This window comes from Loxodonta africana, chromosome 19, assembly GCF_030014295.1.
Source record: "Loxodonta africana isolate mLoxAfr1 chromosome 19, mLoxAfr1.hap2, whole genome shotgun sequence".
NCBI lineage: Eukaryota > Metazoa > Chordata > Mammalia > Proboscidea > Elephantidae > Loxodonta > Loxodonta africana.
The window spans coordinates 72,225,323-72,243,789 of NC_087360.1; positions in this window are offsets into that span (position 1 = coordinate 72,225,323).

Genomic DNA, 18,467 nt, shown 5'->3' on the forward strand with positions numbered 1-18,467 from the left:
TCACAATAGCAATATCATACCTTTCACAGTAGAAAATGTATTGAAAAATGTCCCTGGCATTCCCAAGCTACTACCTTCAGCTGAGATTGTACTGTCTTTGTTTGTACTCCCAGTGCATGAGCCTGGCCTGGTTTAGTTACTAGAAATGTGGCCCCTATCGCCAACCTCCACCCCATCCTAAGCCTCCTATATCATATGTTCTCAGGAACAAATATTTGGGCTTGCTGATTTCTTGTTTCTTGGCCTGAAACCTTTGCTGCTGCTGACCTTTGTAAGAGTGCCACTCCTCCGGTTCAGACAGCCCCGCCGCCGTCATAAACATTCCCTTCTCCAGCCTTACGGGGGGATGGGGCTCTCCTCAGTTCTCCATATTATATCTGAAATTAGGCCGTGACCTTTAGTATGATTTTATAGAAGATTTGGCCATACCCGTAAAAAATCCTTTGCCATCGAGTCAATTTCAACTCATGGTGACCCTCTAGGATAGAGAAGAACTGCCCCATAGGGTTTCCAAGGAGTGCCGGATGGGTTCCAATGGCCGACTTCTTGATTAGCAGCTCAGCTCTTAATCACTGCGCCACCGGGGCTTTACTTGGCCATAAGCTAAGTGTAATTCGCGACTGCTTCTAGAACAGCATGCCATTAGACTCGACTGCACACAACAACAACAACATGGGCAACCACAGCAACCCGGGTTGCATGTCCCGCCCAGGCTTTTCTTTTCTCATTCCTTCCTCCAGCTGAAGTGAACAGACCTTCAGGTAAGCTTGTCCTTCCCGACAAAGGAGGTTCTTGCTCCCAATTTTTCAAAAGCAAATGTTTGGCCAACAAATCACACATACCTCCCGTGAACAAAAATAGTGTTCTGGCATAGGGCCATCTAGAACCATTTTGGGGGCAAATCTTTTTCTAAATCTTCAAACACTGAGTCTTGCTATTATAGTAAAAGCCAAACCCACTGCTGTCGAGTCGATTCCGACTCATAGCGACCCTACAGTGACCCTGTAGGACAGAGTAGAACTGCCCCATAGAGTTTCCAAGGAGCACCTGGCGGATTTGAACTGCCGACCTCTTGGTTAGCAGCTGTAGCACTTAACCACTACACCACCAGGGTTTCCTGCTGTTACAGTATCCCCCCTTTTTCCAGGTGGATACCTTCCAAGACCTCCTGTGGATGCCTGAAACCGTGAATAGTACCGAACCCTGCATAGCTACTATGATTTGTCCTATACGTACATCTCTATGATAAAGTTTAATTTATAAATTAGGCACGGTAAGAGATTAACAACAATAACTCATAATAAAATAGAACAATTGTAACAATATACTGTAATAAAAGTTGTGTGAATGACAGAGCAGGACAGCATGAGATTTCATCATTCTATGCACTCATTTAACATTTTCAAACCGTGATTGACTGAGAGTAACTGAAACCACGGGAAGCAAACCTCAGATATCAAATCAACATTACTAAACACCTAACGGATAACATTCTGTCCGAAGTATCTGCTCTTGGATTTCTCCCCTGAGTTCCAGGTTTCCAGTTGCTTGCCTTATAACTGTGATGCTGAAATGTCCTATTTAACATCCCTCAATGTGTTTACACATCAAAAGATACTGAGCAATGCCAGCTGGTTACCTTATTACTTAAATGTTAATTGACTTACTCACCTAGTGCTGCTGTAACACAAATACCACAAGTGAGTGACTTTCAAAAACAGAAATTTATTGTCTCACAGGAGGCTAAACTCAAAATCAAGGTCTCAGCTGTGTCGATCTTTTCCTTGTTGGTAGCCCTGGGTGTTCCTTGGTTCCTTGGCTTGTAGACCATCTGCAATAGCTTCTGTCTCCCCCTATTTGTGTTTTCTGTGTCTATTCTGGTTTTTTTACAACTCAGAAGGGAATAGGTTTAGGATCCATCTTATACTGTTATGATCCACAGGTTCAAGGTCCAGGAATTCACCTCATATTTTGAGGGACATGATTCAATCCCTAACATTTATATTAAGTAAATTTTCTTTAAATTTTTCATCTGAATCATACAATTTCAGCAGCATTGTTCCTTCCTAATCCTCAACAATATTCCACTTGTTATTGCAGTCGTAGAAGTAAATATTCCACATTTGGGACAACCTTCTGCCATCAGAGTGTTTTGTGATCCTAGGAGTTAAGCGAAATGAAGTTGGAAAGATTTACAAGGCCCTTAAGGAGTCCCTGGGTGGTGCAAATGGTGAATGGCTCAGCTGCTAATCAAAAGGTTAAAGGTCTGGGTCCACCCGGAGTTGCCTTGGGAAAAGGCCCTGACAAACTGCTTCTGACAAATCAGCCATTGAAAACCCTATTGAGTACGGTGTTGCTCTGACACACAGGAAGGCACCATGAGCCACCGAAAACCCTACGGAGTACGGTGTTGCTCTGACACACAGGAAGGCACCATGAGCCACCGAAAACCCTATGGAGTTCAGTGTTGCTCTGACACACAGGAAGGCACCATGAGCCACTGAAAACCCTACAGAGTACGGTGTTGCTCTGACACACAGGAAGGCACCATGAGCCATTGAAAACCCTATGGAGTATGGTGTTGCTCTGACACACAGGAAGGCACCATAAGCCACCGAAAACCCTACGGAGTACGGTGTTGCTCTGACACACAGGAAGGCACCATGAGCCACCGAAAACCCTACGGAGTACGGCGTTGCTCTGACACACAGGAAGGCACCATGAGCCACCGAAAACCCTACAGAGTACGGTGTTGCTCTGACACACAGGAAGGCACCATGAGCCACTGAAAACCCTACGGAGTACGGTGTTGCTCTGACACACAGGAAGGCACCATGAGCCATTGAAAACCCTACGGAGTACGGTGTTGCTCTGACACACAGGAAGGCACCATGAGTTGAAACGAACTTGAAGGCAACTGTTTGTGTTTGTTTTAAATGTTCTTAAAGAAAATTATCTATTTGTGAATTTGCTAATACCACAAGTCCCTTCCCCACCCCCTTCATCTCCAGGGATAAGAGCAACAATCAACAATTGCCTTTCCTTCCTTTATTGGCATAATTTCACACATACAATTGCATTAACTGTTTTGATGATGTGGTTGGTGAAACAAATAAAGCCCCTCCAAAAATCTATGTGTGTGTATCTGTACAACAAACAAACAAGTCTGTCTGGGAAGAAGTACAACCCTAATGCTCCATAGAAGCAGGGATGGAGAGACTGTCTCACCTACTTTGGACATGTTATCAGGAGGGATCGGTCCCTGGAGAAAGACATCATGCTTGGTAAAGTAGAGAGTCAGCAAAAAAACGAAGACCCTCAAGGAGATGGATTGACACAATGGCTGCAACAGTGGGTTCAAGCATAGCAACAATTGTGAGGATGACGCAGGGCCGGGCAGTGTCTCGTTCTGTTGTGCACAGGGTTGCTGTGAGACAGAACTGACTTGAGAGCACCTAACAACAACAGCATACATGTACTAGAACACTTGCAAGCGTAGATCAGCTTGTTGTTTTCACCAATCCCTCGAGGAACAAAGGGGATTATAATTTAAGTTCTACTGATTGCATCTGTATTAGACGAAAGCAAGTATTGACTTTAGGAGTTATTATTCTCTTTCTGCAATATAAAGTGCTTTTTTACTTAGAGCTAAATAGCAGTAGGAGAAATATAACTCTAACCTTATGTAAAAGCAATTCTCTAAATAGATAATTTTTGCAGATTCTGGAACCTCTGAGGGAGGTGTGGTTACACAGATCTAAGAAAATCTAGACTTTTAGACATGTGGCTGTAAATACCATAGTCCAGCTTTCTTATGTCAGTGCTTCCTAAACTGGGAGGTACACGCCCTGATGACGCAGCGGTGTGCCATGGAGACTGGAAAGCATAAGATAAATCCCTACAAAGCTGACATTGTTACAGGACCTGGCACAAGGTAGGCACATGGGAAACGTTTGTTGAATTGATGACTCTCTGTAGCTTATCAGTTTTCCTGGGTGTTAAGTAATTTGAAGCATTATTTTCATGTTAAAACAAATGTGCACAAAGAGTGAAACTTAATGTATGCACGTTTAAAAAGAAATCATTTAGAAGATTGGGGGATCCCAAGATTGAATGCAAAACAATCTATGCTGCAAATGTATGAAGCTCATTGAAGGGAATAAGAGCTGACCTAAGTAACTCTGGAAATGAGTGGAGTCTGTAAGACTAAGCATAAAGGAACTGTACATAAGACTGTACTCTAGTTGATAAAGTGGTTCTTCCTGGGGGTACAGGTCATAATTCAGATGATACTATCTATACATATATACTGGAAATTCAGCAATTAAGTAAGTGGATGGTGGACAGTGGGAGTCAGGTTTCTCACTGTTGGAATCAGAGTTTACAGATAAGCAAGGGAAAAAGGCTAGAATGGGCCATGTGTTAATGGAGTGGAATTGGAAACATCAGTATGAACTTATACTTAATATAGATACAGATATATCCATAGGTACTTTGGTTACATATAGAAATATTTCTAGATATGTGTATGTATGTATATGCATGTGTGTTTCTGTGTATATACATGTGTGTGGAAACCTTGGTGGTGTAGTGGCTGCTAACCAAAAGGTCGGCAGACCGAATCCACCAGGCACTCCTTGGAAACCCTATGGAGCAGCTCTGCTCTGTCCTATAGGGTTGCTATGAGTTGGAATCGACTTGACAGCAACGGGTTTGGTTTGGTTTACATATATGTATGTATGTGTATATATATGTATATATATATATACAGTAACATATACACATATAAAATGTCTTCCTGGTGCACGGCTTAAGCGCTCAGCTGCTGTCTTATTATCTAGGGCTGCTATAACAGGAATATCATAACTGGATGGCTTCAACAAACAGAAGTTTATTCTCTCATGGTATAGTAGGCTAGAAGTCCAAATTCAGAGCATTAGCTCCAGGCGAAGGCTTTGGCTCTCTGTTGGTTCTGGAGGAAGGTCCTTGTCATCAATTTTCCCCTGGACTAGGAGCTACTCTGCACAGGAACCCCAGATCCAAAGGACGAGCTCTGCTCCTGGTGCTGCTTTCTTGGTGGTATGAGGTTCTCAAGTCTCTCTGCTCACTTCTCTCTTTTTTATCTCAAAAAAGATTGGCTTAAAACACAATCCAGCCTGGTAGGTTGAGCCCTGCCTCATTAACATAACTGCCACTAATCCCACCTCATCAACATCAAAGAGACAGGATTTATAACACACAGGAAAATTACATCAGATGACAAAATGGTGGACAGTCACACAATACTGGGAATCATGGTCTATCCAAACTGCTACACATATTTTGGGGGGACCCAATTCAATCCATGACAGCTGCTGACCTAAAGGTTGGTAGTTTGAACCCACCCAGCCACTCCACAGTAGAACAGACCTAGTAATCTGCTCCCATAAGGACTGCAGCCTAGAAAACCCTGTAGGGAAGTTCTACTTTGTCACATGGGGTTGCTTTGAGTCAAAAGCTGACTTGACAGACCTAACAACATACACACATACATTTCCTTTCTCTGTGGGCTGACAGGGCCTGAAGCAAGGGTACCAAACACACTGAGTACCCAGGTCTTGATTTCTCATATCCTTCTCCATTTCTCATACCCTTCTTCAATCAAAGAAACCAGGGCTCTTTGGAGGAATGGCTGATTCTAGGGCTGGGGCAGGGATTATTCACGATGAGCTTGGAGTACCTTGTAGGGCCAGAAAGACATTGCTAACACATGTGCACATGCATGCACACACACACATATGCACACACGCACATATGCACACACGCACATATGCACACACGCACATACACACACGATGATGGGGACGTGTGAAAAGGACACAAAAGCCAACTGATGGAGCTCCCAATGGTCAAAGCTGGAACAATTTGAGCAACAAAATAAAGTAGTATTGGATTGTAACCCAATGTATAAAATAAATATCTATGAGTTCATAGGAGCTGTGATGGCGTAGTGGTTAAGAACTTGGCTGCTAACCAAAAGGTCAGGAGTTGGAATCCACCAGTCCCTCCTTGGACACCCTATGGAGCAGTTGTATTCTGTCCCATAGGGTCACTATGAGTTGGAATTGACCTGATGGCAATGGGTTTTTTGGTTTATGAGTCCATAATGATATAAATAAATGATGGAACAAATAAATAAACCAAGAAGAGATAAATCTTTCCATGCAGAAAAATTCCAAAAAAAATTACGTAGGTACCCCATTCCCAATGAGACTCGAGTATTTAAGTGTGGGCCATGCGTAGTGACTGACAAGAAGGTTTTGATTTTCCTGAAGTCCAGATTTCTGGGTTCATGGAATTGGGGTGACCCACCCAGGCCATCGACCCTTAGTCGTCCTTTTGACCTGTGAAGGAATGGGTTCCCTGGAATCACCTTCAGATCAAACAATAGCTTTATTAGCAGCTTAGCAGAGATTGTTTGGCCTTAGGTATTGGGTTCTTTTGGAAAATTATCTATGCATCGCCAGCTTAGAGAAGCAGGATACCTAAGGTCTGTTTCAGGATGTATGGCATGTCCTTGGAGGTTCTCTTCCTATAAACTACAGACCCTGAAACTCTGCTCAACTCTGCTCATGCTTTGATGTTATCTTCTGATAAATTAACATAACCATGACCTACTTAACCCACTTTCACCGTCCGCTCTTTGAGCACTTTCCTGCTGCCCAATTCTAATCCTATGTACTCACAATAAATATATTCTGTTACACTAATCTTTGGTGTCTCTCTGTTATTTAGGTTTTTGACATGACTTTATTCCGAAGAGTACAGTATGGAAAGGACTTTTCTTTACAATAACAACAACAACAATAAAAAAGCCCAAACTCATTGCCATTGAGTCTATTTCAACTCATAGTTACCCTATAGGACAAAGCAGAACCACCCCACAGGGTTTCCAAGGAGCAGCTGGTGGATTTGAACTGCAGACCTTTTGGTTGGCAGCGAAGCTCTTAACCACTTCGCCACCGGGGCTCCTTCTTTAGAGTAAGACTACAAATCCTACTTTAGCCAAGTGGTGAAGGTTAACGTAACAGTCACAAACCATGCTGATATCATGTACCCTTGATATAATGTGATGAGAATAGCACTTCACTCCTGTGATCTTCCTCCCCAAAACACATCATCCCACTCTAATCTTGAGAAAAAAACATCAGACAAATCCCAACTGAGGGACAGTCTACAAAATACCTGAGCAGTACTCCTCAAAACTGTCAAGGTCATCAAAAAAAAAAAGGAAGCCTGAGAAATTGCCATGGCCAACAGGATCCTAGGGGAGACAACAATTAAATGTAATGTAATGGGATCCTGGAATAGAAAAAGAACCCCAGATTAAAAATAAGGAAATATTAATAAATTTTGGATGTTAGTTAATGATAATGTTTCAACATTCGTTCATTAATTATAAAAAATGTACCATACCAATATGTTGTTGTTAGGTGTCATTGAGTTTGCTCCAACTCATTGCAATCCTGCGTACCACAGAATGAAACACTGCCAGGTCCTGTGCCATTCTCACAATTGTTGCTAAGTTTTTTAAGCCCATTGTTGCAGCCACCATGTCAATCTATCTCGTTGAGGGTCTTCCTCTTTTTCCTCTACTTTACCAAGCATGTTGCCCTTCTCCAGGGACTTACTGGTCCTCATAACACGTCCAAAGCACACGAGATAAAGTCTCGCCATCCTTGCTTCTAAGGAACATCTGGCTGTACTTCTTCCAAGACAGATTTGTTCATTCTTTTGGCCATCTTTGGCATATTCGATGTCCTTTGCCAATACCATAATTTAAATGTATCAATTCTTTTTTGGTCTTCCCTGTTCATTGTTCAGCTTTCACATGCGTATGAGCTGATTGAAAATTCCATGGCCTAGGTCAGGTGCACCTTAGTCCTAAAAGTGACATCTTTGCTTTTTAACACTTTAAAGAGGTTTTCTGCAGCAGATTTGGCCAGTGCAATGTGTCTTTTGATTTCTTGACTGTTGCTTCCTGGGTGTTGATTGTGGATCCAAGCAAAATGAAATCCTTGACAACTTCAGTATTTTCTCCATTTTCATGATGTTGCTTATTGGTCCAGTTGTGAGAATTTTTGTTTTCATTATGTTGAGGTGTAATCCATACTGAAGGCTGTGGTGTTTGATCTTCATCAGTAAGTGCTTCAAGTCCTCTTGTCTTTCAACAAGCAAGGTTGCGTCATCTACGTATCGCAGGTTGTTAATAACTCTTCCTCCAATCTTGACGCCGTGTTCTTCTTCGTATAGTCTAGCTTCTTGGATTATTTGCTCAGCCCACAGATTAAATAAGTATGGTGAGAGGATACAACCCTGACACACACCTTTTTGGATTTTAAGCCTCTCAGTATCCCCTTGTTCTGTTGGAAGGACTGCCTCTTGGTCTACGCACAGGTTCCGAAAGAGCACAATTAATACTAATATGTTAATAACGGGGGAAGCTGGGTGCATGGTGTATGGGAACTCTGTGTATTATCTTTGCAATTGTTCCGTAAATCTAAAACCGTTCTGAAATAAAGAGAATTTTTTTTTTTTTTTTTAAATCAGGATAGTTCACGAGGTAAAGGCCAAGTTTGTGTAAATCTTTAAAGAAATAGGTTGAAGGCATAGGAACTAGCCCCCCAAACCCAGGGTATTCTTTAGATCTTCTCTGCAATTGGAAGTACTTTGGCAGGGAGGTTTATGGAATGCTACCTGAGACTTCGGACTTTACTTAAGATAACTCCAAGCAAACTTCAAGGATTTACCACCTTTCTGTTGTTTAAGAAGGGGAACAAAGAGGAAGACTGGGAATCCTCAAATGATTAACCAACATGCTTACATTATTCAGGTTTTTTTTTTTTTTTTTAAAGAACACTTACGAAAGATTAAATCAACCACTTATCAGTAAGACTTACTAAAATGTTTTGTTTTCATAACATACAATGTTGATAAGGAAAGCTGTTTCATTTTAACAGCATTTCCTTGTTCTTTTTTTTTTTTTAAGTCTTTGAGTTTATAGTTACTGCACAGACGTAAAAGGTAATTCTGTCAACCTCATTTCAGCAATTTCCTCCTTTTATTTTTCACTCTTTACAAAACTAACGTCCGCAAGCAGTTCATGAGGATGGAAGAGTCCATCGGAGTTTACTGACTACTTGATACCCTCTCAAACTGCACTGGTATGTATTTTTCCATTATATAAGGTCCACAGCTATGTTAAATCCATTCTGATTACTAGCAACCCTATAGGACAGAGTAGACTGCCCCATAGTGTTTCCAAAGCTGTAATCTTTACAAAAGCAGATTCTCCCACCCTCCCTCCCTCCGTTCCTTCTTTCCTTCCTTTTTTCTTTCCTTCCAAAATGCTTATTGAGAATCTACTCTGGCCAGGATTGAGGAAAACAGATACAAATGTCATTGGTTGGCATTAAGGAGCTCGCAGTTTAGTACGGGAGCCCCGGTAGCTCAGTGGTTAAGAGCTCGGCTGCTAACCAAAAGGCCAGGAGTTCGAATCCACCAGCTGCTCCTTGGAAACTTTATGGGGCACTTCTACTTTGTCCAGTAGGGTCACTATGAGTTGGAATCAACATGACGGCAAATAGTTTGGGTTTTTTTTTTTTTTTGCGATGAGTATAATGCTAGAGGTGTGTAAAGGATACTTAGGCTGGGAGCACGGGAGAGAGGGCTTTACCGAGGCAGAGGGGTGCCCTCTCTTCACAGCCCCTGCCACTTACCCAACACTTGGGTGTCACCTTCCCAAAAGCACCTCCTCTGCCCTGAGATGCCGCTGAGATCTGATCACTTCAACCAATTTCCAAATGCAATCAGATGTAATAGACTCAACCAAACCTTCTTTCTTATCACGTCCCAGCTTCTCTGTGTCATACCACCTAGAAGAGGTAAATAAAACCTGAAAGGGGACAGAAATCCTTTCTGTCCTCTAGCCCTCTCCACGCTCAATACAGGAAACAGAAGGGCTTTAGAAAAGTGACCCAATTTAACTGCTTCATATGTTAGCCAAATATTTAGCCATCAAAAGCCAGCTTTTTTAGTGGTTTAGAAAGCTAATGAACTAATTTTTAATATTCCTTTAAAACTTTCTCTTCTAATAAACTTTTTTTTTTTTTTCTTTTACATTTTTGAGTTGTCGGTGACTAGGGATGCCTGGGTTTTTTTTTTTTTTTTTTTTTGGTGTTGTTTTTCGGATTCATCCAAAGTGATAAATAGCTATCAAGCCATAATCTGATAGTGTGTGTCTCAATGACATGCTCGAGAAAAGAATGTCCCCATTGTATGACAGTAAAAAAGAAAGTGGAAGCTTGTCAGAGAGTCTCAGTGTCAACGTTTGCTCCAAAATGTGCTGTCAGAGGCTGATGTCATACCACTGTGTAAGGCAGTGTGACGTCACCACACAAAACCCTGTTATGTAGGGTCGATAAAAGCCACCAGCAAATATTAGCACTGGCACGTGTGTGATGTGGAACCATTAATCAGTTCAGTTTTCAGGCCATCAGAATTAGCAGCAGGCTTTCCAAGTTTTTTTTGTTTGTTTCAGGGAGTATATATATTTTTTAATTCCTATTTATCATTCGATTCAGGAAAGAGGTATTTGTAAGTTTGTGAGCACCAGAGGAAAATATTATTTCCATGTAAGTTATACATGCCCCATGGTGCTTTATCGCCTGTTTAACTCATATCCTGCAGAGATTTGCTGACCCTGCGACTTAGTCTAAAATGTTTATGAAATGCCAGACTGACATCTGAACTCTCCTTTCTTTTTTCTTTTAAATTAATTAATTTATTTATTGTGCTTTAAGTGAAAGTTTACAAATCAAGTCAGTCTCTCGTATAAAAAGTTATACACGCCTTGCTATGTACCCCTAGCTGCTCTCCCCCTAATGAGACAGCATGCCCTTCTCTCCACCCTGTGTTCTCCTTGTCTACCTCTGCCTTCTCATCTCGCCTCCAGACAGGTGAACTCTCCTTTCTTGAGGGCCAAGAATTCCTGAAAGAAAGGAGCAGTTTCCGGCACAGTGAGGGTAGCGTATTACCTGGCCTGAATAAACTGTGCGTGTGTGGTCGTGGGTGCAGTTTTGATTTGTCAACAATAATTGCACTAAATAAGAAAAGCCTAGAAGGCAGTTCTTTGATTACACAGCACCCCGGCAGATCTCACCTCTAATCCAGTCCAAATAAAGAAGTTTTGTGGAAGAGGGACAATGGGCCCCATCCAGGGTGTGCATAGACGAAAAAGCTGACAGTGTATTTCCCACCTAGTACGAGGACTGTTACCAAGAGGAAGAAACGGGCACAGAGAAGTTAGGGGCCGGGCAGAGGTCAGTGCTCCAACAGAAGACGTGCCTCGATTCCGTGGTCGGGCTTCATTCATTTCCCCTGGCAACATCCGTCGGTGGCAGTGGGCTGCAGGGTGTGGCAGGAATTCAATCAAGAAAGAGGGTGTCCAGAACCAATGGTCCAAGTGCCCACCCAGGACCCCTGAGTGTCTGCTGCCCTTCTTCCCAAACTTGTCCCTCCTCTTCTCCTCCCCTTCACGTTCTGGGGAATAACCATTACTCATCCTGCAAGATTCAAATCAGATCTATCCAGGAAATATCCCTCGTGCCAGGGTAGCTTAGCTGCCCCTACCCGAAGGTTCCCATCATACCTCATGGTGTTGTACTGTAGCAGGTACCACCCTGGGGGTGGGTTGGGCACCCCTGAGTCCTCCTTTTAGGGATTTATTATTCTAGCTGTACGTGGCTATCCCAGTTAAGGCTTGAACATTTGTCCAGGGGGGAAAAAAATGTAAAGAGAAGTAAGAATGTTGCTACTGAGGGTGATGGGAAATTGTTGAGAACGAGAATGACTCACAAGACTGAATATAACCTAGTCAGAAATCACCAGTGTGGATTTCAACATGAGAGAAAAACAAACCCGTTGCTGTCGAGTGGATTCCAATTCACGGAGACCCACGTGCTCCATAGGGTTTTCTTGGTTGTGGTCTTTACGGAAGCAGATTGCCAGGTCTTTCTTCCATGGTGCCTCTGGGTAGGTTCAAACCACCAACCTGTTAAAGTTAGTAGTCAAGCGCAAACTATGTGCATCACCCAGGGACTTTAGAGGAAAACAGCTAAGGAAAAAGTAGTCAGCCTTGAAGTGAAGAGAAGAGGGAAGACAGGGTTAACTCTGTCTCCTGGAAGCAAGAGAGGAATTGTGATGTAATGAATCTCAACAGGGAGAGCGTTGACGTGCCTGAACTGTGTGCATGTGTGTGCATATACATATGTACACATATAGCATAAACCGTGTTTTATAAACAGGTGAACCAGCCCCTCTAGTCATGCTTCCTTTTGCTTTTGAGAGGAATTTTCTTGGTGTGCCATCCCACTAAAATAAAAAAAACCATAACTGGCACTAATTCAAATAAGATATTCTCAGCAGAATCACTTGCCTTTCCCTTCCAAAGCCCAGATTATGCTCCAAATTTTTAAGTAATTATTTCTGCCCTTCTCTCAAAGGAAATTAGGCCATATTACTAACATTTAAACTAATAATTGGAGCCCTGGTGGTACAGCGGTTAACAGCTTGGCTGCTAACCAAAAGGTCAGCAGTTTGAATCCATCAATCACTTCTTGGAAACCCTATGGGGCAGTTCTACTCAGTCCGACAGGGTCACTAGGAGTCAGAATTGACTCAAAGACAAAACGTTAAACTAATAACAATAATTTTTTAAAAAGGGATCCTTAAGAAGTAGAATTTTGAATAGACTCAGAAGGACGCCACTCGAGAAGACAAGCATGAAAAACTTCTGTTCATAAGTGCTAAACTGAGTCACAGAGACCCAGGGAAATTGTCTGATGCCTCTAAAAACCTGAGAATTGGAGAGACGACTTGATGTCTCTGTAGCTGTTGTTAACAGCCATCAAGTTGGCCCTTGACTCAGAACACTGCCCTGTCTTGCACCACCCCCATGATCGGTTGTAGATCAAACCTCTGTATTTCACATGATTTTCACTGGCTGATTTTCAGAAGCTCACCAGGCCTTTCTGCCCAGCTCATCTTAGTCTAAAAACTCCACTGAAGCCTGTTCAGCATCATAGCGACAGCAGCCCTGCACTGACGGATGACTGGTGGCTGCACAGGAGGTATACCGAGTGAGAACCCAAACCCAGGTCTCCCACACAGGAGGCAAAAATTCTACCACTGAACCACCCATGCCTCTAAAACCAGTTGCCATCGAGTTGATTTCAATAAAACTTTATTAACAAAAATAGGCAGAGGGTTTACCGACCCCTGTTAGAGTTGAAAGGAGCCCTGGTTGTGCAGTGATTAAGCGTCCGCCTGGTAGCCAAAAGGTCAGTGGTTCGAACCCACCGGCTGCTTTTCAGGGGAAAGATGTGGTAGTCTGCTTCCATAAAGATTCAAAACCCAGTGCCCTCGAGTGGCCTTAGAAATCCTACTCTGTCCTATAGGGTCGCTATGAGTCAACAGAGACGCAGTGGCAGTGGGTTTGGTTTTTGATGATATAGCAGAATAAGAGAAGATTTATAATTCTCTGGATTTTTGAATGCTAGCGTAATAATATATTGTTGTCGTTTGCCATCGAGTTGATTCCAACCCATAGCAACCCTACAGGTCAGAATAGGACTGCCCCATAGTATTTCCAAGGCTGCAGTCTTTTGCAGAAGCAGGCTGCCACATCTTTCTCCCGCAGAAGGGGCTGCTGGGTTCAGACTGCTGACCTTTTGGTTAGCAGCCAAGCACTTAACCACTGGACCACCAGGGCTCCTAGCAATAGTATACAGTGTGTGAGAATTTTTTCTGGACCGGACCTGGATTTGAATCTTTGCTCTACCCTTAATTAGCTGTGTGACCCTGGGCTTGTCACTTAACCTTCTAAACTTCCATTTCCTTTTCAGTAACATAGGGTAATAACGGTACTTACTTCATGGGGTCATTGTGAGGACTGAGTAAGATAATGTATGCCAAACTTAATGATGCTTAATAACACTGTCCTCAGAAAAGCCACACTCCTCACCAAGAGAGCCAGCCGCGGCCTAGGTTGCTTGTGAAGTACAAGTGAATTTAGACTCTGTAGGGTGACCCCAACCATTACCAAGTTCGGCTCCCTAGAAGCTCCACCCATGACTCTCCTTCTGGTCCCCACAACTTCAAGAGGTAGACTCATTGGCACCTAGGTCACCAAAAGATTGTTTTTAAGGATGAGGATTCAAGGAACTGCTTTTAAGCAGGTCTGAGTAGAACAGGAACCTGAGACTTTCTCTCTCTCTTTTTTTTAACCAATTTAATGTTGTTGTTGTAGTTGTTAGGTGCTGTTGAGTCAGTTCCGACTCAAAGCGATCCTATATACAACAAAACAACACATTGCCCAGTCTTACGCCATCTGGACAATCGTTGTTATGCTTGAGCCCATTGTTGCAGCCACTGTGTCAATCCGTCTCACTGAGGGCCTTTCTTTCTTTTGCTGACCCTCTACCAAGCACAATGTCCTCCTTCAGGGACTGGTCCCTCCTGATAACATGTTCTCGCCATCCTCGCTTCTAAGGAGCATTCTGGCTATTCTTCTTCCAAGACAGATTTGTTCGTTCTTCTGGCAGTTCGCGGTATATTCAATATTCTTCACCAACATCATAATTCAAAGGCATCAATTCTCCTTCAGTCTTCCTTATTCATTGTCCAGTTTTCACATGCACGTGAAGTGATTGAAAATGCCATGGCTTGGGCCAGGCACACCTTAGTCTTCAAGGTGACCAATTTAATATTGTCGTTTAATCACACCTGCCACATTTCATGTTCTTCTCCTTCACTGTAAGCCCCTTGTGAACAAGGGGTTTTTTTTTTTTTTTTGGTCTTTCTTTGATTTTCCAGTTATTAGCACAGTGTCTAACATACAACAAACACTCAATAAATGTCTTTTGAAGGAATGTTGGAAACTGGGTAGATAGAGATGTTCCCTTGGGACCATGATTTCCAACCCTTATATCCAGCCTCAAGGAATCCGTGGGTGGCACACACAGTTAAGTGCTTGACCGCTAGCCAAACCCGCCCAGAGGCACCTTGGAATAAAGGCCTGGCAATCTGCTTCTGAAAGGTCACAGCCTTGAAAACCCTGTGGAGCACAGTTTTGCACACACAGGCTTGCCATGAATCACGATCAGCTCACCAATAACTGGTTTGCTACTTTGTTGGCTTATATCCAGCATCTTCCATGGTCAGGACCATTCTCAGAAGTTAAGAATCATTCTCCCTAGTTTCTTTTTATTGATGGATAAAAACCAGTGTGGATCTGTTTCTGCACACTGAGTTGGGCAAGAAATGCAACTAGTTTTTTTTTTTTATTATTCTACTAAAATTTTGCTTCATGCCCCCACTCAGGGTGGAGACTGAAAGCCAGTCAATTCTTGTTCTCAATTCTTGCCCCATTGTTGTGTCGAAGGCACTGCAGAGTCTGGAGTTCATCTCGTCCTTGGACATCACCCATCTAAGCCAGCATTCCCTGCGTGGCCCATTGTTCTGCTTGACCCTGTCATCAGGCACCCAGGTCAGGACAACCCCTTCAGCTACAGCTCTCTTTCTGCTCTGTTCCTGCCCCCGTCCAGGCACCCAGAATTGACTGTCCTCTGTGTTTGTCCTGCTGTCTTCCTCTGGGGCAATCAGTATGAATGTCCTGGGTGATTTAAGCAGGAAGGGCAAGGGGTACATGGAAATGTGGTGGAAACAAACACACAAACACAGCTAGCTAGTATTTCAGAATTATTCTGCCACATCCATCATTCAAATTAAGATGAATTAGACAAGGGGAATTCATACCTGTGTGCAAAGAGCCTGTGTGACTCCTAGGTATAAAATTGGACCAAAAGGTAGATGTTGGGAGGTAGATTGGACTCACAATTGGGGATGGGAAGGAGGGAAAAAAAAAAACAGACCTTCAAACAATTAGAGCTGTCCAAAAATGCAAGTAGCTGCTTCAGGTGACCAACGGGTAGAAAATATTCAGCTGCGTTTCCTTGCTCGGGCAGATGCTAGAGGAGAGATTTGTGGCATGGGTGAGCATTGGAATAAATATGCTTTCATATTTTCTCAAATGTTTTATGTACATGTGTTTGCTTTCAGTTTGAGACTGTGGTTATGAGTCACACAAGGTCTGTGCTGTTGCCTTGCTGTGTGATCTCAGGTGAAGCCCCTCACTGCTCCAGCTTGTTTCCTTGCCTGTAAAATAGGGACTGTGAAGCTTTCCTTGTGTGTTTGTTGGGAGGATTAAATTAGGTAGAGCTCTTAGGAGAGTGAGTGATGCATTGTAAGTACTCGGTAATAAGAAGATAAATCTTGCTAGAAACACTAATCTCAATATATCTATTTAGCCTTTTCAAAACTGTTTTAACTCTGCTGTCTGCAGGGTTTCTAGAATCAGCACATTTCCTTGGCAATGTGGACCAGCGCCTAGGGATTCATCACTGTTGCTGTTGTCATTACGTGCCATTGGGTGGGTTCCAACCCATACAGATCCTGTGTGCAACAGAACGAAACACTGCCCTGTCCTGTGCCATCCTCACAATCGTTGCCATGCTTGAGCCCATTGTTGCAGCCACTGTGTCAGTCCATCTCATTGACGGTCTTCCTCTTTTTTACTGACCTTCTGCTCTACCAAACATGATACCTTTTTCCAGGGACTGGTCCCTCCTGATAACAGGTCCAAAGTATGTGAGATGAAGTCTCGCCATCCTCGCATCTAAGGAGCATTCTGGCTGTACTTCTTCCAAGACAGATTTGTTCATTCTTCTGGCAATTCACGATATATTCAATATTCTTCACCAACGCCATAGTTCGAATGCATTATTTTTCTTTAGTCTTTCTTATTTATCGTCCAGCTTTCACATGCATATGAGGCAATCGAAAATACCATGGCTTGGATCAGATGCACCTTAGTCCTCAAAGCGATATCTTTGCTTTTTAATACTTTAAAGAGGTTTTTTGCAGCAGATTTGCCCAATGCAATACATTGTTTGATTTCTTGACTGCTGTTTCCGTGGGCGTTGATTTATGGATCCAAGTAAAATTAAATCCTTGACAATTTCAATATTTTCTCCGCTTATCATGATATTGCTTGTTGGTCCAGTTGTGAGGATTTTTGTTTTCTTTTTGTTGAGATGTAATCCATACTGAAGGCTATAGTCTTTGATCTTCATCAGTGTCTCAAGTCTTCTTCACTTTCAGCAAGCAAGGTTGTATCATCTGCATATCTTAGGTTATTAATGGATCTTCCTCCAATTCTAATACTGCATTCTTCTTCATATAGTCCAGCTTCCTGGATTATTTGCTTAGCATACAGATTAAATAGGTATGGTGAAAGGATACAACCCTGACGCACGCCTTTCCTGAATTTAAACCACTCAATATCCCCTTGTTTTGTTAGAACGACTGCCTTTCGATCTATGTACAGGTTCCTCATGAGCACAATTAAGTGTTCTGGAATTCCCATTCTTTGCAATGTTAGTCATAATTTGTTATGATCCACACAGTCGAATGCCTTTGCATAGTCAATAAAACACAGGTGAACATCTTTGACAGTGTGGGTCAGGGTCTTGGAATGCTTTACTAGAACTCAGATATTAATTGATAATGATAATTGAAGCTGAGTTTCCAGAGCACTGCCCCCCCCCACATACACACACACATTGCAGATGAGGAGACGAGCACACAGCTGACGATTAACTGGTTGCCCTTCAATCAACTCCAACTCATGGAGAAGACTCCATGTGTGTCAGAGTAGACCTATGTTCCAGGTTTTCAATGGCTGACTTTTCAGAAGTAGATTACCAGGCCTTTCTTCCAAAGTGCCTCTGGCTGGACTTGAGCCTCCGACCTTCTGGTTAGTAGCAGAGTGTGTTAACAGTGGGCATCACCCGGGCATACCAGGTAATGGTTGGCAGAGCCGTAATTTGAAGTCAGGCAAGTTGTTCCAGTGCCTCCATCACTAACCATTATGCTCCCCTGCCTCATGCAGATGGCCGTTCCCGTTCTGCCAGGGACTTGCTGTGGTTTTCCACGACTTATTCCATTTCCTCCCTAGTTTCCCACATCCTGACGAGCAGGTAGTATCAAGTGAGTCTGATTTTGAGAACAACTTTTGAGATTCTAAGATAAAACCAAAAACTAAACAGTTGCAATCGAGTCAATTCTGACTTACAGCGACCCTGTAGGACAGGGTAGAACTGCTTCAAAGGGTTTCCAAGGCTGTAAATCTTTACAGAAGCAGAATGCCACATTTTTGTGCTGCTCTGGTGTGTTCAAACTGCTGATCTTGCAGGTAACAGCCAAGCACATTAACCACTGAGCCACTGGAGCCCCTACTTGTGAGATAGATATGCCTGTCACTACCCAGGTTTACTGCTTCCCTCTTCTCCACTCATTCCCCCTTTCTG